The 12,705-nt window shown below is 43.7% G+C and overlaps 1 long non-coding RNA gene across 1 annotated transcript in view; it reads right to left on the bottom strand.

Moving 5' to 3' along the window:
- Positions 1-534: 534 nt before the first annotated feature.
- The window catches only part of LOC108281727, a 26,384-nt gene continuing 14,213 nt past the window's right edge, over positions 535-12,705 (bottom strand). The window contains exons 2-4 of the long non-coding RNA XR_005195292.1: positions 8,323-8,489; positions 2,947-3,101; positions 535-1,112 (exon numbers count right to left, since the gene is read on the bottom strand). This is a non-coding gene — a long non-coding RNA (uncharacterized LOC108281727). The remainder of the gene's footprint in view (positions 1,113-2,946; positions 3,102-8,322; positions 8,490-12,705) is intronic.

Here is a 12,705-nt window from a genome sequence, read left to right as displayed (position 1 = left end):
CACACTGTCACCAGGCTGGAGTGCAGTGGTGCAATCTCAGCTCACTGCAACCCTTGTCTCCTGGGTTCAAGTGATTCTCATGCGTCAGCCTCCTGAGTAGCTGGGACTACAGGCATGTGCCACCATGCCCGGCTAATTTTTGTGTTTTCAGTACAGACAGGCTTTCACCTTGTTGCCCAGGCTGGTCTTGAACTCCTGTACTCCTCTGCCCACCTTGGCCTCCCAAAGTGTTGGAATTACAGGCATGAGACACCACACCCAGCCACACGGTTAGTTTTTTAAGACCATTTTCACTATTTTACTCAAAAAAACCATTTTGCTTATAGATAATTTTGAATATATAGAAAAGCAAACAGAAAAGTTCCCATCACCCAGCCCCAGCAGGCACCAACCTGTGGCCATTCCACCCCACCCCATTCACTCCCTACCTCCATATTGTTTTGAAGTGTATTTGTGGTTGATTTTCATGTTGTTCTTAATATTTTTCTATGCTTTCTATTTTTAAAATAAAAACAATATTTACCTAAATGATCAAGGGAAAAACGTTTAATAATGAAAAGAATCTAACAATTTAAAAGAAGTTAACAGTGAAAAAGAAAGCAATGAAAAGAAATTCTCCCTATGAGTCCTGTTTTGAAAAGTTCCCTTCCCACCACTGTTTATGGACAGGTCAGGAGTCACACACCTCTAAGCCACCAGCCTGGGAGTTTCTCTAGGACGCTCAGCCCATGACTGGAGATGACTGACCATTCTCAGATCACGACTGCCACAAGAACTGCAGCTGAGTCTACAGCCCAGGCCAATGCCAGTTGAGAGCAAGCTTCCCTTGTGTCATAAGAAAATGTGACTCACCTCGTGGTCCAGGGTTTATAGCTTCAAAAGTCAAACACCCTGCTTATCTTACACATTATTCATCATGGGTGAGAGTAGGAGGATCTGACCTGTGGACCCAATGGCACCTATCTTTGCAGTCTGCATTCAGTTCCCTCTGCAACAATGGAGAAGACCTATCCTACCTGCATATTATATTCTAGGGTATCTGGGCTGCTACTCATAACTGGGAATGGTCCTCCATCTTCCAGAAATGTTCTCCAAGGGACCAGCTCAAATGCCTAAGAGAATCGAATCATAAATATGAAAATAAACATAACTTTGTGTTCAAAATTAATAGACATATTTATATGAGTAGGAAATCTGTGTCTGTACCCCAAAACACTTTTGGATGACTTATTTATTATGTGCAAGTATTTCTTGATAGTTCCTAGTGATATGGAGGAGAGAGTAATAATTTATTTTTTAAATTGTTTTCTCAGCAGATGGTGAAACACAGAAGAGTACTGAAGATTTCAGTGTAACTAATCGGCACCAGTGTTCAGAAGTTCCAGAGCAGTATAGCACCAATGGGACATAATTAAAATCAATAAAAATGAACTTACTCAAATGCTCTTAATATTAGGAACATTAAAAAGTTGTCCTTCATCACCATTGTGCTCCAATTCTAGGTAACAACTCAAGACCAGCGCCACAGGGTTTCTGTCTCCTCCATATCACTAACCAACAGCTGAGGCATCCTCTGTCCCTTGTGATACTATGTGCAGCACTGAAGCCGATGGGCCTGCCTTTCTGACCCCATTCTACACTTTCAGACCAGGTTCTGGTTTTAGTCAAGTTGTGGAGTTGGAATTGATTCTGATAGCAAGGAGCCGGGACCCCTGCATCCACCTAATCCCAGGCAACACTCAAAGGTAGGGAGAGCAGATCCAATGGTCATAGTCCAACCCTGTCTTCTGGGTCTAAACGAGGGCCAAGGCTGGGGCCAAAAGTCACTGTCTTGCAGCCACTGAAGGTAGAAATGTGGGACTTAATTGAAGTTGACGTTGGTGTCACTTGGCTTAGCATTATAAGATCAGAATGTTAAGTTGGAAATTTTGGAGTCAAAGGACCAGGGCTTGTGAGGTAGTTTGAAAGAGGCATCCGCAAGTTCTCTGCTACACCTCCTATAAAGAGGGGGAGCTTAATTCCCGTCCCCTTGTTCTTTTCTGGTGAAAAGAACATGGCAGAAGTGATGGAGTCACTTCTGAAATCTGGTAACAGAAAGACTGTGACTTTTATCTTGGGTTCTCTCTTGGACTGTTTGTGCTGGAGGAAGCCGTCTACTGTATTGCAAGGGAGCTCTGTGGAGAAGCCCACGTGAATAAGCCTGAAAGTGGATTTTCTGGTGCCCACCAGCCGCCATAGGAGTGAGCTTAGACACAGATTGTCACCTAGTCAAGCCTTGAGATGAATACAGCCTTGGCCAACATCTTGACTGCAGCCTCATGAGAGGCCCTGAGCCAGAACTACCCACCTAAGCTGCTCCCAGAGTCCTGACCCTCAGAAACTATGTGAGATAATGAATGTCTATTGTTTGAATCTGCTAAACTTTGGGGTAATTCATTATGCAGCAATAAGTAACTAATACAGCTTACAACCTGGTCCTGCCATGACTCTGGAATAGTCCGATCTCTGGCCTTCCTGAACATTGAATTCTTTGGTTGTAGAAGGTGGGTAATATTGTTCCTGCCTAGGAGCACAATAGTTGCTGGGATTACCTTCAATAGTAGGTGCTATACCAGGGCTGTTGACGTCATCTATGTATTGTAATTGCTATCATGATTATTTATTACATGGAGAAGATTAAGTGTTTGTTTTGCTATCAACTGTGAACAGACATGCTGTTGCCCCAAGCAGCCTGTTGAGTGTTTGGAGGCAAAGACCCTGATTGGGAATCACAGCCAGCCCTGGGGCCCAGACTGTTCCACTGTGTGAGTGAAGCACAGCCAGTGAAGACAGAGGACATCAAAGCCTTGAGAGCACCTGCAGAACCTAAACTGAATGGAAACAAACTGACTAAATCCCCTGTACACAGCATACAATTTACAGTATAAAAATACATCTGAAACACACCTGGAGGCTCCATGGATCCAGTGGCTGGGGTAGGTGGAACTGCGAGGCAAAAAATGCTCTTCCTGAGAGAGTTGCTCAGTGCCGGTAGCCCATGGTACATGTTGTCTGTGACAGACTGATAGGCAGGAACGTTTCCAGCTGCCAAAAATGTTCCTCTACCAAAACATGGAGGGGACACTTCATTAAAAGCAGTTACTTATACTTCTAAAGTTCAGAACTTTCCTCAAAGTTACTGAAGCAAGAAAACATTTTGAGATACTAATAAGTTCCTTCTTCAGCCACATCATCCTCCTCGGCTTTCACAGTTCATAGCCCTCACAGGGAGGGCTGGCATACTCCCTCGACTAGCATTGTCTGACACAACAGTCTGCAATGGTGAAAATGTCCTATATTTGCACTGCCCAACAGAGTAGCGTCTGGCCACATGTGGCAGTTGTACACTTGAAACGTGACTACTGTGACTGAGGGATTGAATTGTTAATTTCCTTTTTCTTTTTTTAAAGGCTAGCCAAGTGAAGCAGTGTGAGTGGAAAAAGAATAAAGAAATCTGTAACTGGCTGTGATCAATTACTTGTAAACACCACTGCACTCAGACCAGCCTGAATTTTTTATTTTCTTTCATTTAAATTTATCTTAATTTTAATCAAAGTAAATAGCCACATGTGGCTACTGAACTGAATAGTGCAGCTGTAACTCTAGAAAAAAGCTAGCAATTCTTCATTGAATGAATTATTTTAAGACCAATAACTGAGACAACAGTTCTTTATAAAAACTAAATTTTAAATTTTAAGCCTCCTTGGGATTTGGGAGAGAAAAGTTCTTGTTTGGTTTTAAACAAAACAGCTTTGTATATCAAGAACCACAAACCCTGAAGACTGGAGCATGAAATTTATACCACAAGTCAGAGAGAAGGAAGTATGCATGATAAATTAGAATGATTTTTTCTTGCCTAAAAGGAAATAAGAGTTAAAACAAGGAAAGACTATTTCTAGAGCTTAGTTCTAGTGGATGCCTCAGAAAAGATGCTGGAAAAGCTGGACGAGAAGGCCCCTTTTGCCTGGATCCTCTGTGAGCTGGCCTTCCAGGAAGACTAGCAGACCCTCAAAGTGGGGAGAAAGACCCCCACACATAGGTGTCCAGAGGGGTGCTGAATATCAGGCTAACCAGAAGAGGCCTCGGGTGGGCCAGCTCACCCACAGCAGAGATAAGGGAAGTGGCTGTGTCCTTCCAACTGCCAGAAGATTTGAAAGCATCCCCAGAGACTCAATCACCTCTGAGAGGATGGAAGAACATGAAGAGTGTCGTGTGAGGCCTAAACTTAACGTCCAAATTTTGTGCTGCCTTGACTTCTGGCAAAATCGGGAGGGCTCAAATAGCTTAGCCACAAGGTCCCAGCTCTCCACTCTGCTCCCACAGATAAGATCTCCAGGTTTAACAACCCTTGTTATCAAAGGAACCGGGTGCAATTCCTGCTTATTCCTGAGTAGCAGTTTCAGTTCCCTGCCAGACCACAGCATTATTCAAATCAGCCAATCCCCGCTTCCTGTGTGAAGCAGGAGGCATCATACTCTCCTGATATTACAAAACCTGCCTCTCACAGCCCTTGCTTGCCCACTCTGTTCCCAAGTGGCCCTCTGTAGTGGGCAGTGTCCTCTTCCTCTGGATTGTGTCTGTGACTAATAAATTACCATCACCCCATCTTTCTAGGGCCGGGTATTGTGTGTTCAGCCATCACCATAACCTTAGGGCAGAACCCTTCCCTCTCCAGCAAATGAAGAGGAGGTGATTAAAAGAAAGGGGAAGAGAGAGACCTTGAATTAACTGATTTTAAATCTCAAACTGATCACTTGCAAACTGCAAGTGTGACTCAGTGATGTGGCATTGGAAACTTCAATCTTCTTGCCATCAGTAAAAGCTATTTTGAACTGCAGGGAACTCACAGGGCACATGCTAGAGTTTTCCTGCAGGTAAGAATATAATAAAACCTGCAAAGTGGCCTGGAGGTGGCCAGGCAAAAGATACCGAAAACGAGGGCCGTGGCCCCGAGTTCACCGCTGCTCATGTGAGAGCCTGGGCTCCTGTATGTCTCCCAGGAATCCCCAGACAACCCAAACCATACTTTATTTTTTAATTTTTATTTCTTTTTGTTTTTAGAGACAGGATCTCTGTTGCCCAGGCTGCAGTGCAGCGGTGCAATCATGGCTCACTACAGTCTCAAACTCCTGGGCTCAAGGGATCCTCCCACCTAGGCCTCCCAAAGTGCTGGGATGACAGGAGTGAGCCACCACACCCAGCCATCGGAACACACTTGAATATCTGCATGTTTAGAGACAGTTAAGTAGGTGAGCATGAAAATAAAAATACATTCAAAAACGAAGAGAAGTCTGGGCGCAGTGGCTCACGCTGGTACTCCCAGCACTAGGATCACTTGAATCCAGGAGTTCGAGACCAGCCTGGCCAACATGGTGAAATCTCATCTCTACTAAAAATACAAAAATTAGCTGGGCATGGTGGCAGGCACCTGTAGTCCCAGCAACTCGGGAGGCTGAGGCAGGAGAATTGCTTGAGCCTGGGAGACAGAGGTTGCATTGAGCTGAGATCAGGCCACTGTACTCCAGCCTGGGAGACTGAGTAAGACCATCTCAAGAAAAAAAACAAAAATGAAGAGAAAACCAACAAACATTCAAGGACTGAGAGGCTGGTGTTGCTTTCTTTAGAAATTCCTTCGCGTACTCCTAAAGCAGGCTTGCTGCAGGAGAGAATGTATCATCAGGATATTTCTTCAGCTTTTTCCTTTTCACCCTAATCACCCTGAACATGAACAATACATTCAGACTAGAGGCAATTTTCATGCCATATATTTTATACTGCGCTACAGAGTACCTTTGAGGGACTTCTTTGCTTCCTTCTACCTCTAAAGCGCAAAGGAATTCTATTCTTTAAATCAGGGAATGAAAAACTTTTTCTTAAAGGAACAGACAATAAATATTTTCATCTTGGCAGACCCTATGGACTCTGTGGCAACCATTCAGCTCTGTGGTTGCAGTGTGAAAGCAGAGACAATCCATACATGAATGGGCATGACTATGTTCCAACAACGTTTCATTTATGAACACCGAAATATGAACTGCATATCATTTTCATGGGTCACAAAATACTATTCTTTCATACATTTTTTTTCCCAACCATTTAAAGATGGGAAGGCCATCCTTAGCCCACAGGCCACATAAAAATTGGCAGCAGTAGTTTGCCAACTCCTGACTTAAATAGATGAGATTGGATAGAACCGCTTTGTCACCCAAGCATTTACCTTCAATGCAAATGATTAATTCACCTGGCATTAAAGATAAGCTCAATCCTCGGGCATTTCTTGAATTGGCTAATCAATAACTCCGGCAGGTTGGTGGACATGCCCAGAGATGAATGCGGGGCCTTGGTCAGTGTGATCCAACCCATCGGAGGACAGCTACCAATTTCCATCAGGCTTTTGGCTAGTAGAGGGAGGTTGAGAGGGGCAGAGTGAAATGTTTTGTGCCTAGAAGCATGCACATAACCAGTAACCCAAGCTGACCTATGCCACGGAGAAGTAGGAGCCAAATTTTAGGTGACTTTATGGGGCTACCGTCCTGTCACCCCCAAACCACTTCCTTCCTCCTCCTACACCTCACCCCCATCTGTGAAGCATGCTGCCCTCATTCCAGGTAAGAGTTCCATTTTTCCTTTGCACATTTTGGGGAAGCCTTCAACTTACATAGGCAGAAAGTTCCTGCATAAACGGTCATATTTGCTCAGTGTGGGTGAACTCCAGGAAGGACTAGGGAACTGTCCCAAGCTTCCTATCTCTTTCCATTCTCTAAGGACTTTCCCTTGTTTACAGGCTGAGTACTAAGTAAGACAATCAAGAGGGAGGACATTTATCTTTTAGCTTCTCTTTTCCTCCTGCCTCTTGCCTTCTCTTCAGCATCCTCTTCTCTGTCCATGCTGCTGCCCGTTCTCCATCATAGCTCTCAGGTTTTGAGGTCAAACACACCTAGGTTCTAATTCTGGTCTGCCACATACTAGCTGCAAATACCCAGCACACACAACCTGAACAGCTCCGAACAAAAAAGGCTGGTGAAATGTAACCAGTGGAGGACACAGTGGGGTGAACCATCTGGGTGATTCTCTCCAAAGGGTTGCAGAAAAATATATGAAACCAGAAACAGGATCTAATGCCCTCCATTCCTGCAGACTGAGTGTGAGGACAAAGCAAGCCCTGACAAAGCAATTCCAGAGGGTTTCTTGGAAGCAGAGTGGTTCCCCTGGGAGAATAGTACCAAACAGAACCCGTCATAGAAGAAGTCCAAAAAGGACTTTTGGGGAATAGTTCTGTTTCTTCACTAGTATGTAAAATCCTTGCAAATTCTTACCTTGGACTTTGAGAGCCCAGAGGGCTAATGACTGGCCCTCCTGATAACTGTTTGAGCCTTCGCATCTCACCTGCCTGACTAAGCTACAGCTCAGGAAGCTATTTGTCAATATAAAGAAAACACATGAGCCTGGTTTTTGTCCTGTTGAATTTACATTCTAAATCCAAGAGTCCTCTGATGTCAGAGTAAAGAAAATAAAGAGTAGAAAAAGAACAAGACAGTTCAGTGCAATCCCCACCTTTTCATTCTGCGTGGATGCCCACAAGCGCAGAAAAAAGCAACTGCAACCCAGAGGTAACAGCACAGCCCTCTGAGATCCTCTCAGTGGCTAAATGCTCACACCAGGAACTAGCCCAAAAAAGGTAATTCTGACAATTAAAAAATCAGCAGAGACCCTGAGAGCTAATCCCTTTCCTTTCTCATACAAAACTTATTTATACTGGAAACATTATGAATCTTAATCCAAGCTAATTTTTCCATCGGTGTCATGATTAATTAACCAAATAAAACATTCCTTTTGTATGTGGAGTACTTAATACAAGGGTACATACAAGACTAGAGGTAGACTGATTTACTTATAAATTGAACACTGGTAGCCAATTCCATTAGCTTGAGAAGTATAGTAAAAATTCTGTCTTTTTGAAAGGTAAACAAATGTTGAAAAAATAAAACCCCTAGAAATAATCATCTTTAGAAGTATAAAAATGTTACCCCCAGTAGAACCCCCTGTACACTGAAAGCAGCAATCATTATACAAACTGTTCTGAAATTACATTTGATAAAATCAGTTTGTTATTAGCCAACAAGAACATATTCTCAGAGCCAGCCTTTGTGGCAGGTCATGTTTGGTAGCCATGGTGTTCTGGATTGGGCTGTGCCCGTGACTATTTTAAGTTCATTATCTAACCTTGCCAAGAATGGCCTCCCTAGACGGTCACTCAGCAAACACCTGCGCAGCAGAACTTACTAAACAGGATTAGTGCCCCAGCCCTTACCGGATGCGATGCCTCACTGCAGCGTCAAACTGCAAAAACATAACCTCTGTGCGGAGAAGGAGTGCCTGGGCTACCCGGGTGGGGTCTTGGGGTTTCTGGAGGCTGTCAATCATGTTCTGCAGCTCTTGAAGCTCAGACCCTAGAAAAGGGACAACATTTTAGTCTGTCAGTGTGAAATATAGGCTGCTAGAGCTAAACCAGTAAACCAATGTTTTGTCCCGTATTTTCACCTAATCAGACTTCCCTTGTTTTGTTTGTGGGTTATACTAATTATATGTTTTGCAAGACCAGCAAAGCCTTATGCTCTAGAATGGGAGGTCTGATTTATCTCTCCTTCCTTCCTCAGGAAGATAAAAATTTGCTTTGCTTTTTGGTACAATAAGAGCAGGCTATGCAAAGATTTAAAATTTATATGACTATGATCTTGAAATAGAACAAAAGGAGAAATTACAAGGAATAGAAAAGTATAGTCCTCAGTATATCTGTTAGGGACTTTAAATTATCAGAGATTATAAAGCAGTACTCATCTCCTATTGCCATGCTATCTAAATCAGCCCTTCCTGTTACTGTCTCATGGATTAAAGAAGACTCAAGATCATCTAAAGCAAGTAAAAAATACATGTGCATATATGTATATATAAATATATGCACACATATGTATACATACACACATGTGTATATGCATGCATACATATCCTTCTAGGATTCTAGCCATTTCAGAAGTAAATGCGAGGGATCCATATCTGGCTTATTTCTTAGACCCTTACTGCAAGAGTAGGTGACGTATACATAGATTCATACGCATTTTGGGTAAATATTTAACTTAGGGGTCTTGTGGGGCACTCAGTGCTGGGATGTGGAACCCAGTCTGAGCCTGGATGACCATCCTATCATCCAGGTATATATATCCTAGTTATTGGCATAGAGAAGGAATAGTCAGAACAGGAGAGCGCAGTGGAAAGTGATGAGCCCTCGGGGAACATGCTTGCGCCCACACTTACGGGGCTACCAGAATGTCAGCGGGTTTTAAATACCCCTGTGAAGATAGCGATAGTTTTCTACCCTGATAGGACATCCCTATGATTAGAAGGATTGTGAAAACTGATCACTATGCCTCACATGCAGTCCAAGGCAGGGGTGAGACAGGAAGCCCACAGGACATTTCTGGAGATGCTCTATCTTGACAGCTGGTCCACATGCAAGCAGCCTTCTTTCCTCCCTAGCCCAGTACTGGGCTCCAGCATCTACCGACAGAGAAAGCAGACAGTTGTGTGTGGGGGATGGGGGGGAAGCTGTCCATGAGAGCTTGATCAGGCAGATCCAGGGCTGAGAACGGTTACTAACACATATAACATGTGCTCTTGGCTTTCAGAACAGATAAGCAGTCCAGATTTCCTATCCATTTGCTGTTTTATACAATAAGACATGTGTTTTATTTTTGTTTCCAGCCCCAAATAATTGCGTTCAATCAGAAAACTTTTTATGACTTCTCTAAATCTGATAATTCTATTGGGCTGAAGAGTTCACCAGAAGAGAAGCCATGTCAGAGCGAATTGTACAAGAACTTTTGTGGTGGTGGGAGGGAGGAGAGGTGGTCAGTGAGCCTCATTTGTTCAAGGCCTAGTGGGTTCGGTCTATAAGCAATATACTCTATCAGGCTAAGCAGTAGCCAGGGGAAAACTTTATAATCCTCTGCAATGACAATGTAAAAAGGAGAATATAAAATTACACATACCCTATGATTAAAGCTCTGTAAAATGTAAATATGGAATATATTTGGACAGGGGCTAGAAGGGAGTAAAGATAGATAAACATATTTCACTTGTGAGAGTGGTTGGCTTACAGGTGACTTTTTTCCTGTCATTTCCATTGTTTGTATACTACTCTTTGTGACTTTGGCATGTGATCACTTCCCAGCAAGATTGTTGGATGTCGGTATGTGACATTATCATTAAAACACAGATGTGGAGGCTAGACTACCTTTCCTTTGTTATTTTACTGATCTTAAAATCCTCATTCTGCCTTTCTTTCCTTCGTGTGGTCAAGAGGCTTGGTGAGGGAAGGTGGCAGGGCAAGCGGCCTGGTGGTGGCGACAAGGCAGAGGGCTGTTGCAGGCAGTGATGGTGGTGGGGTTGGGGTGAACCCCAGGAAGCATCAGGAAAGGAGCCTTTGCTTGTGCCTTCCCCGGGAGGGTCCTCTTTGGGAAGTCAGAGGAAGACAGACAGCCAGACAGCCAGACAGCCAGAGAGAGAAAGAGAGAGAGAGGAGTCACAGTTGCCCTGTCTCTGCGTGAAAACTCAGAGCTCGTAAACTTCATTCCTTGTTTGTCTTGCGAGTTACTGAAACCCTAAGTTCAGTGTGTAGTATTTGGGCCTTAATTGGCCTCTTTATGCTTTACAGAGGAAGTCACAATGTAAACGTCCACATTCGGATTACATTCTCTGTTTCACACAGGGACTTCAAAGTGAGTTGCTGGCTTTCAGGGAAGGAGAGAATTTGGCTGCATCCGCAGAGCTGGTCCACAGTGTCTAAGAGCTGTTTTCTTCAGTCGAGAGGAGGACCAAAAGCTGAAATCTTGAATATCCCTCAAGATTTGTTTTTAAAAATACTTTAAAGCATATAAGTCCACAAAAGTAATTTAAACCAACTAAATAACAATTAGAACTAACTCTAAATAGTTCTGAGATGGCTTGAAGGAACAGACTCTCATTTCATCTTTTCCCTTAGTTCTTCTTGCCTGCTCTAGGAAGTAGGCCAGGAAATAAGCAGCCTAGTCTTTTTAAAACGATGATTATCTTGGAGGGGATTTTTTTTTTTTTTTTTTTTTGTACCAGTATCATGCAGTTTTGGTAGCTTTAGCTTTTTTTTTTTTTTTTTTTTTTTTTTATTTTTTTTTTTTTTTTTTTTTTTTTTTGCTTAGGTTTGCTTTTTATTTTCAACAAAGCAGAGCATGCAAAACTGTAGATTCTCCCTGGAGCACAAATGTGCTACATGACAATGTGTGCCTCTCTAATCGCATGCTTCAGAAAGCCTGGGACCCACATATCTCAATGGTTTCTGGGTTCGCTGCACAGAAACAGCAAGAGAACAATTCCCTTCTTCCCGAATCCTAGGTCCTCAACTTGGGCCTCACTTCCCACTGTTCCTTGGAGGCATACGCGTGGGTTGGTAGGTTCACTTCTCTGGACTGGCCATGTGTAGTTCTGCCCTCTGCTTTCACAGGTGTCCTTTTCTTGCCTTGCTAGGGCTGTCCCTCCTATTAACTCCACTGATCCAAGTCCACTCCTCCCCAGGCTAGGCCAGCACCCCAGATCACCTCCCTGCAGGTTTTGCCTGGGGGCACCCTTCACTCCTGGCTGCTATAGAACTTCCTGTGTAGTAACTTCTCTGGGAAACACGGCTCTGGCTCTCTCAGCTTCTATCTCATCTCCATGGAACGCCTGTCTCCCCATCTCAAGGCCGGGCAGGGCATTTCTCTTGGCCACACTCCTCCTTCCTGTATCTTAGCTAAAGGTCAGACCCCACACCCTCCTGACATCCAGCAACTCCCCTAAGAGGGTCTTAGCTTATTTTCTGAGTAAGCCCCACTTACCACAGTCCCCAACTAGTTAAAGGGAAGGACCTGGCTGGGCATGGTGGCGCACACCTGTAATCCCAGCACTTTGGGAGGCCAAGGTGGATGGATCACCTGAGTTTGGGACTTTGAGACCAGCTTGATCCACATGGAGAAACCTCATTTCTACTAAAAATACAAAATTAGTCGGGTGTGATGGCACATACCTGAAATCCCAGCTACCCGGGAGGCTGAGGCAACAAGAGCAAAACTCTGTCTAAAAAAAAAAAGGAAAGGAAAGGATCTAAGAGTACTTTGGAGCTTCTCTAATCTGACACGTACGGTGAAGACTTGTGAGTCACTCTGAGAGCTCGTCTGCAACAATTCTGTGACTTCTGCCGAGGTGGCACCATTACCACTCTCTCATCATACTGCCTCTCCTAAACACAGGCATTACCCTCCTCCCAGATCGCCACTCACGCCCTTCCCTACGTCCACATCTAAATGTTTACAGAGCCCTTCAGTGTTCTTTAGCACAATGCAAATATACCAGCCACCAGCTCCAAGGTCTCCCATACACGTATTTCCTTTATGCACCAACCAGCCAGAGGGGAATATCCTCAGATTCTCTGACGTTTGTTTTAAGAGCATTCAGTTTAAATAGGCATGTTGCCTCATTTTTTAGGCTCTTCTAGTTCTTTAAAATCCCTGGCTACTGTAATATTTTGCTATTAATTGATATTTACATGACCAGTGACATTATTTGGATGGTAGTCATATTATTAAGGTAAGATTACTCTCC

The sequence above is a fragment of the Cebus imitator genome, unplaced genomic scaffold (genome assembly GCF_001604975.1).
Source record: "Cebus imitator isolate Cc_AM_T3 unplaced genomic scaffold, Cebus_imitator-1.0 Scaffold231, whole genome shotgun sequence".
NCBI lineage: Eukaryota > Metazoa > Chordata > Mammalia > Primates > Cebidae > Cebus > Cebus imitator.
This window is presented reverse-complemented; position numbering and strand designations above follow the sequence as displayed.